The sequence below is a fragment of the Anser brachyrhynchus genome (assembly GCF_964034855.1).
Source record: "Anser brachyrhynchus genome assembly, chromosome: 2".
Classification (NCBI taxonomy): Eukaryota; Metazoa; Chordata; class Aves; order Anseriformes; family Anatidae; genus Anser; species Anser brachyrhynchus.
In genome coordinates, this window is record NC_137695.1 from 14,319,908 (window position 1) to 14,335,787 (window position 15,880).

The following is a 15,880-nucleotide window of genomic DNA, read 5'->3' on the forward strand; positions in this document are numbered from 1 at the left end:
TGCATTCTTATTTAGTGTATTTTCCCAAAATGTAGAAAATATCTCTAATTAAGTTAATTCATTAAGAGAGCTTGGGATTTTAATTTCTTCATTTTTCCCAAGGTTCAATATTTTAAGGCCTATTTATCAGTTATAACTAGATGCTACCTTTACTCAGTGCTAATGCACAGAATTTGATAGACAGGGTGAAGTACCATCGATAGATGTGGCTGTCATACAGTTTTCTCAGCATTGAAACAAGCATCTTTGCACATGGCATTAAGTAACCACTGGTCTTTCTCTTCACTGAGTAAATAACCACCCAAAAATAAGATATAGATTTGTAGAAAATGTATCATTTTCCTAGAGAGTGTCTAAAATAATTTGGGGTGCATGCTGATCGTTTAGTCCTATCTTCTTTTAATTTATTTGGTTAAAGATACTATATTTAATGGAAAAAAAAAAAAAAGGAAAGAAAAGTGCATTAAGATTACATTTGGCATTTTGAATGCAACAAAAGATACCTATAGGGATGCTTTATTGTACAGTCAAGTAAACTCCAGCTGCCAGCCCTGTGATCAGTTCTTCAATAGGCAAAGAGGACTCAGCTCTAACCTGGCCACATGCTGGTTCCCACCAGTATAATAACAGATATTTTCTTCCTTATGAATTGCATTTACAATTATTCTTTGGCTTTCAAGGAAAACTTTGAAGTAAAAATGTAACTAGACTTCCTAAGTGAGTGTCTTTTTTTTCTTTTTTTTTTCATAAATAAAAATAAATGTATATCTGTTTTGATTAGAGCCGAACTAAATCCTTTTCCCTGACATGAAAACTCCTGCAGGATGACTTGCAAAGTCTTGTGTTTTTATTGGCATTCTCCTATTATGCTCACATTAAAGGGCCCAAAATATGCTAAATATGACCCTCTGACTGGAGATAGAACAACTACTGTTTATGTGGAGTCTGAGAAAATGCATTGCTGCAACTTTGATCACTTCTTTAAATGTGTCAGTAAGGGGAAGAATTTTGGCCTTGCTCTGAAGTGAATGGGAGTTTTGTCATTGACTTCAGTCGGACCAAGGTTTCAATAGCTGTCTCCTGATATGAGTTTCTAGATTTATTGTGTATCTTTGTTCAAGATCCATGCTTCACAGGAATAATATGCATAAATGAGCACTAAAATTGATTTAAAACTTTGGCTGACATTTTCCTGAAAAATGAATATGCTCTTTTAAATTTTCTGAAGGGGAAAAAAGAAGAAATCAAACAAACTTCATTTTAAAAACTGTTTCAGTCTTACTTGAAATGTCTTCATTTCACATGTCTGATTATGTGGATTTCTCTGCCTTCTTTTCTCCTTATTAGTTTCTGTCTTTCCTGTCTTCTGGAAATACAAAGAGGAAAAAAAAAAGAATCAAAAAGGGAGAAGTGTGGGGTAAAAAAAAAAAAAAAAAGGAATTACAGTTAGTTTAGAAGAGACAGATGTGGGGGACAGCTTCAAAGCTACATTTTTTTTTCCAGAATACTTTGCGATGTTGTTTTCAAAAGAAAATACAATATTTCGAAAGTTAATTGCATGCTGTATGTTGTGGTTTTTTTTTTCCTCTTTTGAAATTATCTTATTCATTTCAAGACTACCAACTGATTTTTCAGGAACTTATAAAAAATGCTATTCTAGTATGCCCTATTGTGTAGATGGGCAAAACACAGAAGACAATGACAGTATCAAAGTCCATGCAACAGTAAGCAGCACAGGGCCTTTATATTAAGTGAGAAAACATGAGCCTATACAATTTAAAAAAAAAAAGTTACTTATTGTGGAGTTACAGCAAACCTAAATATCAACGACTATTCAGTGAATAATTTCTATTCAGCAAAACACTTATGCAGGTGAATAAATACTTCACTTTTTGTTCTGACCTCAGCCAGGTAACCAGTCTGCTCTTTCAGCCTTGTCCAAGTTCGTCCACTTTAAGACACTATAAAATTGATTCAATATATTTTGTCATAATTTTATTATCAATCAATAGTCTATGAGTTTATATGAAAATCCCTTTTCTGAGTATCTGAAATTTCCATCTATAGGCTCTTGTGTAAACAGCTATTTAACTGACAAGCTCAAAGCATTGAACATGCAGGTGTTAACACATTTTTTGACATAATTACTTTTATTAACAAATCGATGCAAGTCTCTTAAACACCACAACGTAGTTCTACATTATGTTGCTGGAAAGTTCATGAGGTAAACTTTCTTAGCTATTTTTTCTCCTTAGCAGTAACATTCTAGTCTCCTTATAGTATGTTGAAAATTTTTAATTTAAAATTTTAATTCATCAGGTACCAATGATGAAATGAAATACAAAGAGCAGTATTGCATAAACAACAAAAGACCTACAAAATTGCAGAGTGGGTACATGAAGTTACCTATGTCCATCTTCATTGGCAGGTTGCCAACAGAAATTTGTAAAATAAATTAAAAAAAAAAGTATGTGTGAAGGATTTTCTAAGATAAAAATTGCTTTAATTTTATCTAATACAAATTTAATCCAGTCAGATGGATAGTTGCTCCCTGTACACATTCAAGCAATGAGCAGAGCACACTTCAATTTCTCACACTTCATTATTCATGTCATAAATTATCTGTATGACATAGAATGAGATACTGTTTGATATAGTGGGACAGAAAGTTTACCACAGACCCTACCAGAGTCCTGGCACAAAGTATTTTGATAATTTAACAAAGTTTATGAAAAAGTCATCAATAAGAATAGCACAAGAAAATGTCTGAAGAATTTGAGTTTAATATCTGTACCCAAGGATATCCTTTGTTACAAAGAGGTAAAGGTTTATTCTTGAAAACCCTTTCATTTGGCAAATCTGTTGAACACCTGAGAACACCTGCCCACCTGTAGGGGATTCAGTACATCCATGGCTCTTCTCTCTTCCCTCCTAAGCTTCATCTAGCAAGGAACTTCTGCTACATTAGGCTTTTAAGAGCACTTGGAGTTACTAGCTGTATCTACCTGCGTAACCTCCTCCAGAGTGGATAAAAGAGCCCTAACAGTTCCACATAAAATGAAGATTGTTCCTGTGACACGGGCTGTTTGCAAGGTGATCATAATATCTCATCAGAATTGATTATGGGCTAGCTGAGCCATTTCAAGCCTTGCTACAAGCATTTACTTCCCTACCATTCCTCACCACAGCAGAGACTCCTCTTTCCTTTATGCTTATTTATTGGCAACATGCTATGAAAACATTGAATTATTTCTTAAATTCTTTACACCTAACTACCTCTTAAAATTGTGAGATCCCAATAAACATTGTTCCTGTTATTTACCCACTCATCCTGCTGTTTGTAATGCCAAGGACAACGCTACCAAGCAGATATCTGGAGTGGTGTTTTTACACCCTGGAATTTTTGATACATCACCGACCCTTAAGATACTCCACCATACTTCAAGGACCATAGCAATCTAAATCTTTAAGCAAGTTAAATTTAACACCTACCTCCTTAGATCCCCTTTCCCATCTAGAACTGAATTCCTTTCTTTGGGCTTGTTTATAGATACTTTCTTAACATAAAGTCCTTTCCTATCATTTATAGACTGAACTTTGAAACAATGAGTGAAGTGAAAGCCAGAGTCATATGTTGCGGTAATTCAACTCAAAATGATTTTTAAAAAAGTTTATAAATGATTATATAATGAACCACACAATAGTGGAACAAATCAGAATGGAAGCCAACATGTGACATGTGGGCAGCTGTGTACACTAACGTGTTAGCATGTTCCAAAGGCTAGAAAATATTCAAAAAAAAAAAATCCACCTAAGATTCAAAACTGAAGTGAACTGATTTTTTTTTTAATGTTTTTCATGATTTCATATTAATATAAATTATTAACAATACTTAAAATACATAACATAAATGGAAGTAACCAAATAAAACAAAGTATTCATTCTGCCTGGGCACTTTCAGAAAAAAAAATAAAATAAATAATAAATCTCTTTAGATCATCCAAGTCTTTAAGCACCAAAAACACTTATGAAAAATAAATTATCCTAAGTTTGAATATCCAGAAGTATCATAGTAAAATTTATTATACAGTTCAGCCACTAGATAGACGAGATAGATATCCTACTGGTGGAGCTCTCCATGACCATGAATGTATTGTGCAATATTCTGCTATTTAGAATTCTTTTGCCTTTAATGAAGCTGGAAAGATTTAACAAAATGGTTAATCTTTGGTAGAGGAAAATTGTGTATTAGATCACTGTCCTGGTTTCTGTTAGGACAGAGTTAATTTTCCTCCTAGTAGCTGGTAGGGTGCTATGTTTTGGATTAGGATGAGAAGAGCGCTGATAACATGCTGATGTTTTAATTGTTGCAGAGCAGTGCTTACACCAAGCCAAGGACTTTTCAGCTTCTTGCTCTGTCCTGCCAGTAAGCAGGCTAGGGGTGCAACAGGAGCTGGGAGGGGACAGACCCAGGACAGCTGACCCAAACTGGCCAAAGGGGTATTCCATACCATCTGATGCCATGCTAAACGATATATAGGGGTGGCTGGCCGGGGTGGGGGGCCGGCTGCTCGGGGATAGGCTGGGCATCGGTCAATGGGTGGTAAGCAATTGCATTGTGCATCACTTGTTTCATACACATTATTAATACTATTATTATTATTATTTTCCTGTCTTAATAAACTGCCTTTATCTCAACTCACCGGCTTCGCTTTCCTGTTTCTCTCCCCCATCCCAGAGAGGGAGGGGGGAGGGTGAGCGAACGGCTGTGTGGCGTTTAGCTGCCGGCCGGGTTAAACCACAACAATCACTTATTTGTGGTACTCTTGCTACAGAGGTAAGAATTACTTATCCTTCAATAACTTACAGATTTTATGACCTTTTTTTTTGCAGGCCAAGAGCAACAAAAGCACCAAAATTTAAAAAATAATAATTTCATTTTTGTTCAATGCAGGCTGTTCAGATATCAGCATCACTTCCCACCCTTCATGCCTGTTTGCTTCCTTAGAGGTAAGAAGAGAAAGCAGTTTTTCTACAAAAAGGGCACAAAACCTTCACACTTGTGTCACTTGAGCATTCCAAGTCAGTGCAGGAAACCACAGCCCATTTGGCAGGAATCTACCATTTTACTGACTGGAGTAACAATCTCTCTATTTCTGGACTTCCTGGAATCACATGCTGATTTCCAAACAAAACGGTTTCTGCACAGGTATACTTCTCAGTGTAATTAATATGTTATGAAAAAATGCATTATGTCCTCTGCTTTCCAACAGCTCAGTAGCATCAGGGTTGCACACAACTTCACCAGGGCTCCCAGCATCTCTGAGAGGGCTAGGAGAGGGCCAGTGCTTAAATGGTTGGGGACAGAGCCAGTCATCTTGCTACAATACAGATTCACCAAGCATGGGAAGAACGGCTCTGAACACCACCTGAAATCACAGGAGAGAGTGAAGGGAGCTGGCATCAAGACAGCTAGTGCACTCCCGCTGCACTCACCATGGTGCACATGCTAACAAGGGACCTCTAATAGCATAGCTGTGCTAACACCTTTATCTAGGCTACGTACCAAGAAGCACTCTTCTAGTGCCACATTGATGTCCTACCGCTCCTGGTTTATGTGGTAGCTCAGCTCACAGTAGATGAAAGCTGTTTGCATGTGCTTCCAAGTGATGATCAGACAAGTCCTAAGTAGTGATATTTGGAGAATTTATTTCCCTCTAGCCTCTGCTTAAAACAATACTTAGACCAAACAAGACACTTTCAACAGGATTTGTTCATTATCACCAGTGCTCAGTAGTGTTAAGGAACCACTATAAATCTCTCTTCTGTATTAATTAAATCCTAATTTTCTAAAACCATCTGATGACAATACCTGGGATCTAGATATATTAAATTAAACAAAAATAAACATACATCTCTCTGAAATAAATACTGAACATTCAGTTTCACATCTGCAACTCTGCAATTCATGAAGCCATTTTGGATAATAGAAAATTGGGGAAGTTTTCCTTTCCTTTCTTTTTTTCTATCCTTGTCTTAGCTGTGAAATCAGTACTTACATAGCAGCAAAATTCAGTCATTCTAGTTGGACTGCCTTAACAAATACAAATGATCCACACATACAGCTTGTATAATCTCTCCATGTGAGGTCTGAAATTGGGGAAAAAAATGGAACTTTAAAATAAGGAAGGTTGGCTTAAATCCAAAACAATCGACTGTTGTTTTTGTTGGTGGTGGTGGTTGGTTTTGGTTTGTTGTTGTTGTTTTTTTTTTTTATATATAAAAATCTCTGGAAGACTTATTCAGGTAAGTAGGATCAAGCTTTTCCCTTCGTTATAATATTTGCCATATAAAACTAAAACGTTTTAACATACTCATTCTTTCATTATAACCAATGACCCCTCTTTTAAAGGCTGTTCTAGATAAAGACAAGATTTATACAGATTTTATCTTAGGTTGTATTGTCAGTGTTTGATCCTTCAAGCCCTCAAAAATCTTATAGCATTGTACATGTATTGACATACAGAAAGTATTCAAGATTTTTCAGTAGATTCAAAGATTCAAAACAAATGCAAGAAATATAACGAAGGCTTCTAAATTTCATAATATGATTAAAATATCCTACAATTTTAAATACAGGCACATTAACATGGGGCAAGGGGGAGGGAGTGTGGTCTTACCCATCTCCAGCATTTCACCCATGTTAGTTATCTCAGATGATGACCTCTTCTCAAAAATAGTCTTGTTAGGTCATAGAAGATCATTTCCATTATTTGCATAGTTGATCCCTGTCCCCACAAGAGCTCTGATCTTTAATGAAATCTGTAACAGTAGAAAAGCAGATTATGGAAGTAATTCATGTTACTGACAGTTCTCACTGCCTCAGATTAAACAATCACTAATCTATTTTAAACAGTCATTTCTAATTCTATAATTCATTCTTTTTGCCTTTGATGATGGTATTATTTTCTCTGTGTAGAGAAATAATAATCAAGTATTTTATGGGACATTTTATGAAAATTATCCTCAGTTTGCTATATTTTTTCCCCTCACATGAACATATTTTGATTGGAAATTATTTCAACCAGGATAAATGATTAGTTACATTAACTGGTATTTTGTATCAAGATAGAATCATAGAGTCATACAGGCTGGAAAAAATCTCTAAGATCAACAAGTCCAACTGTTAAAACATTACATGACACATTCAAGTGCCATCTAGGTTCTTTCCAAGCTATTCATAAAACAAGTAAAATTGAGATTAAATTTAATTTGAACCTCAGCCATGTCAGAGTATCACATACTAAGTATTTATCTGTTGTCAAACACTCATTTTCCTTTCATCTCCAAAACCAGACAATCCTGTTGAAATTATCATCTAAATTATCAGTAGCATATCATATCAAGTAATGCTAAAATTGTTTATATTTGCAAATATTTTTTCCTAACGTCTTGAAAGTCCGATAAATAATCCAGTCCCAGAGGGGACTGGCAGAGGTAGTTGCCAAACACTCTCCATCATATTTGAAAAGTCGTGGCAGTCAGGCGAAGTCCCCAGTGTCTGGAAAAAGGGAAATATCATTCCTGTTTTTAAAAAGGGTAGAAAGGAGGACCTGGGGAACTACAGACAAGTGAGCCTCACCACTGTGCCTGGGAAGATCAAAGAACAGATCCTCCTGGAAGCAATGTCAAGGCACATGCACGACAAGGAGGTGATCTGAGACAGCCAGCATGGCTTCAGCAAATGCAAATCGTGCCTGACCTATCTGGTGGCCTTCTATGGAGTGACTGCATCAGCTGACAAAGGAAGACTAACTGATGCCATCTACCTGGACTTCTACAAGACCTTTGACACGGTCCCACATGACATCCTGATCTCCAAATTGGAGACAGAGATTTGAAGGGCGATTCAGTGGATAAGGAATTGGTTGATGGCTCTACCCAGAGAGTTGTGGTCAACTGCTTTATGTCCAGGTGGAGGTTAGTGATGAGTGGTGTCCCTCAGGGGTCTGCCTTGGGACCAGTACTGTTGAATATATTTTATCAACAACATAGACAATGGGATTAAGTGCACCCTCTGCAAGTTTGCAGATGACACCAAGATGAGTGGTGCAGTTATAACAGAAGGAAGGGATGCCATCCAAAGGGAGCTGGACAAGCTTGAGAAGTGGCCCATGTGAACTTCATGAGGTTCAACAAGTCCAAGTGCAAGGTACTGCACCTGGATCAGGATGATCTGAGACATGAGCACAGACTGAGAGAAGAACTCACTGGGAGCAGCCCTGCAGAGAAGGATTTGTGGGTTCTGGTGGAGGAAAAGCTTGACATGAGCCAGTAGTGCGTGCTAGCAGCCCAGAAAGCTGCATCAACAGAGGTGTGGCCAGCAGGTCAAGGGAGGTGATTGACCCCTGATTAGGTTTTTTGTTGGTTAGTTGGTTGTTGGGTTTTTTTGTTTGTTTGTTTTTGTGAGTTCACAAAGAAATACAAAATCTTTGTTATTATAGAAATGATCCTTGCATGCAAGCAAGCAGTTTCTGGTCTTACTGTTGCCAGTTCTCAGGCTTTAAACATCAACCTCATTTCAGGATATACGGAATTCCCAGATGAGATTTATAGTCACATCTGAAATCTCCATCCAGTTCTTATCCTAAGACTGGAAGAAACTAATTTCTCTGCCTTGCACAGTCATAGTCCTGCCACAATCTCCTTGGCACCTTAGACCGCAACAGTAGCACCCAATACTGAAATCTCATGAAGACAGATGTCCTGCTCTATTTATAGACTTTTGCACCTGGAGAAATATCTGCAGAGAGATGAGAAGTATTTGCTGAGAAGGCCTCTACCTAAAAGCAGCCGGGATGAGTTTGCTTGCAAATACATTTCAAAGCTTTGCCCAGATTGAGTGCAATAAAATATATCAGCACTCAGGCACAGCCACCACTTTCAGAATGATGAATGAAAGGTTCAGAACACTTTTTTTTTTTTTCATCGTATTACCCAACCTGGGTTGCAGAGTCCTGGGACAATATCTTGTCTGCACAAAGAAACTAAGCGTGAAGACTCTGTGACTTAAACCAAGTGAGCACCTCACTGTATAGCAATAACTACACCAAAGAACTTTTTTCTTTGTGTTCTATCACTGACATATTTTAAAACTTATTTTAACTGTGAAAGCAGATTTAAATTAAATTTAAATTGCTTAATGTTGCTCTACAAAGCTTTGACTGACCTAGGCTTCTCTTTCTTAGGCAGGAGATGATGCCCTATTATGAGAGAAGAAGAACATTATAAGGGATAAATACAAGAAATGAACCACAACATAAATTCTACTCTCAAAATCCATGTCATTTTGGTTTCCTATTTTCTCATTCTTTTGCCTAAATAAGATTTATATGCCATGCAACAAATTAACTTCAGCAATATTTTGGATGCTATATCTATCTCAGAAAAGGCTGAGGAAATAAATCAGACACCCCAAATTTATATATTCCAGTCTCATCATTCAACCTTCTCTGGCTTTCCCCTAAAGCCTATGCAAACAAGCCCCAAAGAAATACGATTTTCAGCTCCTTCCAAGTACAGCTTCTCCTTTCCAGCACACTAGTTCCTCCCATCTCCGCTAAGCTGTCTTTTTTTTCAGCTTCCATCTTTCAGTCCTTTTCAGATTACAAGATGGTGCTTTCTTCAACCCATCAGTGATTTTGTTTCTGATAGGAATTTTACTCACTTTCTTCCTCATTAAACCATAAAGAGAAGTGCAAGAAACCTGACACAGAAGTAAGTCCAACACAGAGATATTCTGTAGCCATATTCCAGACTGTGGTAAAAAAAAGATAGAGATTGACAGGATTTAGGAAGTTAAATCCAAATTTGTTGCCTTCAAAATCTGTAAGCAACTCTTTACTAATGGTCAAAGCTCTTAAATCACCTGAAACTCTTTTGACACCAAAGGAAAGGTCTGGAATGACCTTTAGGGCTATGCTTTGAAGAATAGGGGTGTGACTATACCTCCACCTACTAAAGTAGGTCAACTGCCCTTTCACAGTGTTGTCCAGAGTTAGAAAAGCAAGAATCTCATCCTAGGATTTATCCAGACAGTCCAACCCTGACCAAAAATGTCTCCAAGGCTGCTTCCTAAGCTGTTAGAAAGGGCATCATTGGAATTTCTTACAGACTTTGGCTAGAATGCATCTCACCAGGCAGTCCAATAAATTTTGTTAGGCTTTTGTTTGTCCACTCCCTATCACAAATTGTATTTTAATTGGTACATTTTGACTTTGCTGAACACTTGAAGACAGTATTGTTCTGCAATCCCTAGAGCTCAAGGCAAAACAAACAATTTCAAACTTCTCAGCATTTCTACAACATCACACTGCTATAACAGCGTCAGTTTATCTTCTTATTTTGAAGACTGTCTCCAGTCATTAGGATTGAGATCAGGGGGCATGCTTCTGCTCAGCAAGATTTATTCACTGGCAAATTCTGCATACATGCAAATTACCCAATCCCCCCCCCAGAATTACAGTCATCTGTTAATAGCTCAGGGACATATTATTTAGTTTATGTCTTTTGACTGAAAAGATTATTTACATGGTGAAAGGAAGAGCATAAGGGATTTTATTAGTGGAACTAGGGTTTCCAGACGAGATAAATAGGGAAGATACCTGTAAAAGATATAAGAGCTTGGATTATTAGTATTGGTACTAGTATGACTTGATAGTATTGATATTAAACCAACCAACCACCTTCAGAAACTTTATTATATCTGTCTTCAAGTTCGTCACCTATTTTCTTTGCTTTGTCCTCAAATAGCCTTCAACACACGCCTGTTTTCTTATATTCCAGTTCTTGGGTGCAACGATTGTTTTTTTTCTCTTGTATTTGGAAAGTGCTCAGGCCCTTTTAGATGTAGTCACAACATAAATAACTTTTATCCAGACTGCTGGAATGCCCACTCAGTGTGTTAGCTGCATGGCTGCACGTTCAATCACCTCTTGTTCTCTTCCAGGGATTGTCCCATATTTCCTGGAGTTTTTTGCCAGCAGCAGGGGAGCATCTATACAATCAGATGTACAGTTTTGGAAAAGCAGATTTTTTTCCCTTAGTTTTTCTAGAAAAATTAGATAACGACATTTTTAATGGACTCACTAAAACAGGCAAGCTACACAGAATCTACCAGCAATAAGGCTGTGTGCATTACGCAGCAAGACATGCTGCAAACGCAAGTATAATAAACACTGCTAGAGAGGGCTGCCTGGTGAACTTGTGGTGCAGCTGCTGAGTGCGGCACTGCTAGCCAAGTGACCCCAGTCTAGGAGCAGTCACAGAGTCCAGAAAGCTGAGTTCATAACAGTTATGTGTTCAGAGTCAGGGAGACAGTCAGAAAAACAAATATTTCTTCTCATTTTTAAGATGTGGGATTTAAAGTACAAGACCTGGTTTTAAATATCTGACCAGGTTCTCTCTCTCCCCTTTGCTTCATCTTCTTCAAGTTGGTATAAATGTTGCTCTACAGAGGTGAATTGAAGTTCCAGATGACTTCCATGAAAAGATCTGTTGAATAAAACACATCAAAAATCTGGTTTCCTGAGCAGTCTTTTCCTTAAATTTTCCTGCTGTAAAGGAATGGAGAATGTTACTCACTTGGCTGTATAAAGCTCTTTAAGAATTTCAACAGTAAGACAAGAAATTAATTCAGTGACAAATTCTGGCATTAATGCAGAATACCTACACCTCTAATTAAAGCAGAATTACTCCATTTGTAGTACAGCATATATGACTTAATTATATTCCTTGCCAACTAAAAGGTATGTAGCTAGTAAGAAATAACTCATAATCAAAGTCTGTGTTTCCAAGTAGAGATTTGTCGACAATTTGTTAGAAAGTGTGTCGCGTTAAGGGGTGTAGCCGATTAACCATTACGGGTCCGGTCGGATTCAGGGTACTGAACTATCACAATCACAGATTCACCAATAACACATTAACCGATACGGGTCTGGTTGGATTCAGAGCACTGAACTACCACGGTCATGGATTCACCAATAACATATAACTGCCCTTACTCTAGTCGTGTTCAATGAGAACTATCACGGCTAGGAACAATGCAGTTAAGTGCAATTTATTACAGCAAGAGGTACACGTGTTCTTTGGATTGCCAGAGATAGTTACTGTCTGCAAAAGCAAGCTAGCCTGCATGAAACACACAGGTGCACAGCCTGGAAATTAATGCGTTAAAAGGCACAAAGACTCTATAGAGATTTCTAAGACACACACGTGGAGACACACAGTATAACCAAGTGTTCAAATCTCACCCAAAGGCGTCCCAATGGTGGGTGGAAGAGAGGCTTAGCCTGTCGACTGATCCCAGGAGTCAGGAGGTCCTAGGGATGGTGTATTCCCTCATGATGGTATCTCCCCTGACAGTAGTATCTCCCCTGACATCCCCTCTCTCTTAGGCCAATTTATATTATTTTCTATCTTTTAAGTGGAGCTTGAGTGACTCTAGTCAAGTATATCTTAGTTATGATTGGTGAAAAGTTTTCCCGTCTCTGTTTAAAGGTATAGGCTCTGAGAAATTCAGAGCGCATGCTCAGTGAGGGGTGGTCGCACCTTGGAAGCAGGTAGCTTTTGGGATGGAGGTGTGTTTTAGTATTATAAGGATATTATAATGTACAAAAGTACAATAGAGTACAGCATTTGTCAAAACATGACAGGTCGTTGGCTCAGGGTAGCAAAAAGTGCAACTTATCGGTCTCGGTGTGCAGAAGAACAATCAAGTCCCCACCTGGTCACAGAGCCTAGCCGTGGTGTCTCCACTCCACTCTACGCTCCGTACTGTTCCTTAGAGTCAGCACACCAGGTTCCCCCAGTGTGATAGCATCTAAGGTTGGAAGCCTAGGAAACACTCAGGTAATGCAGTTACGCCCTACCCTGAAAGCCTCTTCAACGCTGTACATTTTCTTTAAAATGTGAATATTAGTTTTATTTTCCTAGTTACTTTAGGCAATTGCACCACAAAGTGAAACAAACATTTCCCATATTAATAGGTCTTTTCTCTAAATGCGTGTATGTGAAAGTTTTGCACACTCCAGAGACAGGGAAAAATCATACTGATATCCTTACCAACTTTAATTTAACTTAGTTAAAATACTTTTATATGTAAAATACATATAAAGAACTATTAAGGATAATCTAAAAAACTAAGTAATTGAATAGTTTACACCTCTCTCACTATCCAGATGGTATAATAGTCACCAAGAATCCACTCCCATGCAGAGCAATAAAACTGTACTTTTAGAGTAATCTCTGCTAACAAGGCTATATAAATAGATCCATCACTGTTTTACCATGTGTATCATTTTGGATTTTTATATACCTTCCTATATAATGCAGAAGTAATACAATGACAACATACTCAGTATGTACAGAAAGTGAGCTATCCAGCTGTTCAACAATCAAACTGAAGTTATTATTTCAAAGACACAAAGCAAAAAATCAACTTCCTTTCTTTGTGACCTGTGTTTAGCCTGTATTATTCATAGACCTTGATCAGGCTTCATTTCTGCAAATGGCACCTTTATTTGCTACCCCAGGGAACTCTCTGTTTTTCATGTATGGCATGTCAGCTAAACTGATGTGGTCCAGATTCACATCAAAAGTTCACAAGATTCACCTACAGAAAATGAATAAGCACTACTATCGCAGCCCTTGTAGCACCACTTGCACATACCCATACAATAGCAATAGGAAGTTATAACTATAGCTTTCTAAAACTACATAAAACAACACTTACTAGTGTTTTCCATTTGGAGTTCCCAAGGAGGTTTACACGGATGTAACAGAATCTTCACAATATCTTTTGTAACTGAAACAAGTAGAAGCACAACAAAGTCTTCATCTACCCTTCTCTGTACTAAGGAGAAAAAAATAACAGACCTCAATTTTCTTTGTTTCTCGAGGCTACTTAAAATTAGAGGTTACATGGATCTCTGTATACTTTTAGAATCATATTGTAAAGCTTTATGGTATTAAAAGAATACAACAAATTGCATTCTTTAAAGATGGAAAGGGTTCTACCTGTTTTCACATATTCTGATTTTAAATCTTTTTATTCTCAGGTGGGAACAGAAAAGCTTTTATTATTCTCAGCTGGGCCCAGCCCCACAAACATTTCAACTCTGCCTTCATCAGATGCAGATCACACCAGCATTTATCCCCACTAATCACCACTCCCTCTGGCACTGACATTATCCCAGGGAGTTTCCTATTCACCTGACATCAATTACCCTAGACCCTGCTGATACTTAATTCATATCATCATACTTAATTAATCATTAACCCCTTCACTGCAGTCAAGGCTCCATAATTTGTGTTCACAGCATCTGCAAAATATTAAGAGCATTTAACTACATATTCATCATGAGCTCTTCCTCCAGAGTATGAAGTACAGGCTACACACTTCAGCCATGTTTCAGAAGAGTATCATATAAATACATCAATTCTATGAAAGAAATAATGTTCCTGATCCATAAACTTAGCAGTTGCATGTCTGCCTTTCAGTTGTCTTTAGAACCATTTCATAAAATTGTGTTTTTCACAAAGATATCAGGAGTCCTGCCTGACAACTTAATCGGGACAAAATGCTCATGGCAATTAACGGAGCCCATTGAGGAACACCATGTTCAAAAATATTTAAATAAATAAAAAAAAGCTTAAACAGATATAAAGGAAAAGACCAAGTTAACTGTTTTCGGCTCACTCTAGAAATCTCCTGATCATGATATTGATAGAGCTTGGTGGCTAAAATATCTGAACAAATACATGAGGTGAATCCACAGCAAGCTATGCATCTCTGAGAATATTTTCTATCACATAGGTGGGTGATATGGTAAAGAGGGATAGTCTTCTTTATGTAGAGCCCAGAATTCTATTGAGCTTTAAAAGTCCACTTGGACTAATATTCCACCTTTCCTTTTCATGGGAGACATATAGGGAAAAAAAAAAAAAAAGTCTACTGTGTGTGGATTCTTCGATGTAGGACTTTAAGAGTACTGTGACAGATGCAAAGAGGCTGAGGAATAAAACAAGTACTGAGGATGGCTCATTTCAAGGAGCAACCCCCTACTCAGAATGTGTGCAAATAATCCACTCCTGTCAGTGGACAAGGATTATTGGACAAGGATAATTAGAATTAAATCCTGTGGTTCTTTGTCATATCTCATAACCTCTTTTTATGTTTTTCTTTTAATGTTAAGTTTGAAAAGAAGGTCTATGAAATTACATTTATCTGAAACAAAAGAGACAAGGAATTAATACAGAGGATATATCAGTGGATCTCAAGTTAACAGCAAATCTGAAGGTTCGTATTCTTCGCTTATTCCATTGGAAAACAAATAGCACACCACTGATGAGATGTTTCTGAGGTCTTTGCATTCTGCTTTTATTTTGTTTTGCTTTTAGATTAACAGAAAAGAAATATTTAAAGAGCTGAGTATCTAACAAATCTCATTTCACAAGCATCAAGAAAGAGGTTAATGAGGTTTCAAAATAGGGTTAAGTGGTACCACTATCACAGGAGCTGTGAATGTTTGTAGAAGATGCACATGAAAGAAGACCCATTTTAATAGTATGGAAGATTCTCACTTTCATTTCTTCTTCTAGCGTGGTAATGTCAGAGAGATTTTTAATTTTTTTTAGAGGTGCAAGGTAAAATAGAACAAAGCCAAATTTACTTGTCTCATATCTCCACTAATCAAGTTGCAGAGATCAATTAATAAAAAAAATAAAAAATTAACTTTTCTTAATATGTATTTCTCTTAGAAATATCTCTAGCAAATACATCAAAGTTATACATCGTCCTATGCCAGACTGAAATCAAACA

General features: G+C 37.3%; 1 protein-coding gene across 4 annotated transcripts in view; it reads right to left on the bottom strand.

Annotated features, from left to right (window-relative positions):
• LOC308190043 (uncharacterized protein) overlaps nt 1-15,880 on the bottom strand; it is a 316,509-nt gene that overhangs the window by 5,725 nt on the left and 294,904 nt on the right. The window contains exons 1-5 of one of the 4 annotated variants that reach the window (XR_013946795.1): nt 13,793-14,068; nt 11,436-11,553; nt 6,681-6,822; nt 6,060-6,150; nt 1,283-1,366 (exon numbers count right to left, since the gene is read on the bottom strand). The gene's annotated coding sequence lies outside the window, so the exon portion shown is untranslated. Of the gene's footprint in view, nt 1-1,282; nt 1,367-6,059; nt 6,151-6,680; nt 6,823-8,475; nt 11,616-13,792; nt 14,069-15,880 lie in introns of those variants that run through there. The other 3 variants (XR_013946794.1, XM_080580892.1, XR_013946796.1) reach the window with 3 other exon arrangements.